We start from the raw sequence: 1,617 nt of genomic DNA on the forward strand, positions 1-1,617 counted from the left end.
GCAGGGGGCCACCGTCTGGTTGGCAGAAAAGGACTGAGAGCCAGGAAACAATGATATGGTCAAATCAGGGGTGTCATTAGGGGCAGGAGGGGGTAGTCTGGGCTGGAGTGTTAGACCGCTACCAGGAATCACATCACTGCATGTGGCAACACCCCCTTCACATGGAGGCTCAAACCAGACTGAATCCAACCCTGGATTAGTTTCCTAACTATGGATTGTCGAGGCCACGTCAACCTCCCTTCAACACCCCAATTTTACCTCTGAGGAAGCCAAACTCAAGTAAGCACGAATTTGTCCAAGACCAAGGCCCAGATGTCCTAGCTCAAGGTAGCTAGGATTTTCAGTCTCTGGAGGACAAGGAGAGCCGACGACGCCAGAGCACAAAGCTGCTTCCTGCAGGCCGGCAGCGCCTCGCTCTCATCGCCAGCCACCAGGGCTCCTGAGAGGAGTGGGGTTTTGCTGAATCTGAACTTCTAATATTGGATCAACCACAAAACCACTGTATGAAGCCACTAACGGTAAGGACTCTAGCCCCTTCTGTTGAGCGCACAGCCAACAACAGGCCTTTGACGCCCTGAAACGCACACTGATAAAAGCCCGAGCTTTGGGCCTGGCAAATCTGAACAAATGCTTTGAACTCTGTCTCTGTCATGCACTGCAAAGCCCATCTAAAGGAGAATGCTCAAATAATGAAAAGGCAAATAGCAAAAATTTGCCGAGAGGCCAAACTGAAGTGGAGAGAGATGCTGGCAGCTGCCCCGTTGTGCCTATGTACAGCCCAGAGAGAAATTAAAATGGAGCTCTTGTTTCACCGACCCTTTTCCAGAAACCCCTGGCTGATGAACGGGGACCAGCTCTGTCTCAAGAAATGAGGAAGTCCGTTTCTTCTATAAAAGCCCGTCTGCCGTGCCTCCCACAGGTTTCCCCGATTGTGTCAGAAACACCCATTAACACCCCAGCTCACCCTTCCTCCCAGAAGAGCGGGTCCTCCTACGGACCTCGGGACAGGAACCTCTCCAACCTAAGTGAAAAGATCAACAGGTTCTCAGTCGAACTGTTAAGAAGCTTCGACAAGACAGAGCCAGCACTCAGACACGCGGACGCCCTTGACTCGGAGCCAATTTCAGCTGCCTCACTTCCTGGATTCCTAACTTGAGCGGTTTAAGTCTCTGGGTTACGCTGGTCCCCTTACTAACAGAAGTGTACATATGTGCTGTTCCATTCAGCTCCCTGCCCCATGTTTAACTCTCTGCAGAACCCCACAACCTAGGTTCCCAGGCTGCCTGCAGGTCCCACACCAGAATAAAGCAAAGAGGTTTCAAGAGCTAGCCCACAAGGGCCACGCTTCTGAGACCCTCACCTTTGTGTGAGAGAACGTGAGCTTCAAAGGGGGAGTTGAGGAGCTAATGGAGAAAATCGCTTCAGGACAGAGCACTTGGACCCAAAGGCACAAAACCCAAAGACGCCAAGAATACAGGCTAGGATGCCCCAGGGAGGCTGGACTGGAGAAGAACAGATCCACCTGGTGCAGACGCCTCCCAGAGCTGACAGATAAGGCTCGTGGTCATAATTTAGGGGCTTCTCTTTGTCCTTCTCAATGATTAAGGAGCCCTGGTC

Source organism: Orycteropus afer, unplaced genomic scaffold, assembly GCF_000298275.1.
Source record: "Orycteropus afer afer isolate SDZICR_OR568_19922 unplaced genomic scaffold, OryAfe1.0 scaffold00128, whole genome shotgun sequence".
NCBI lineage: Eukaryota > Metazoa > Chordata > Mammalia > Tubulidentata > Orycteropodidae > Orycteropus > Orycteropus afer.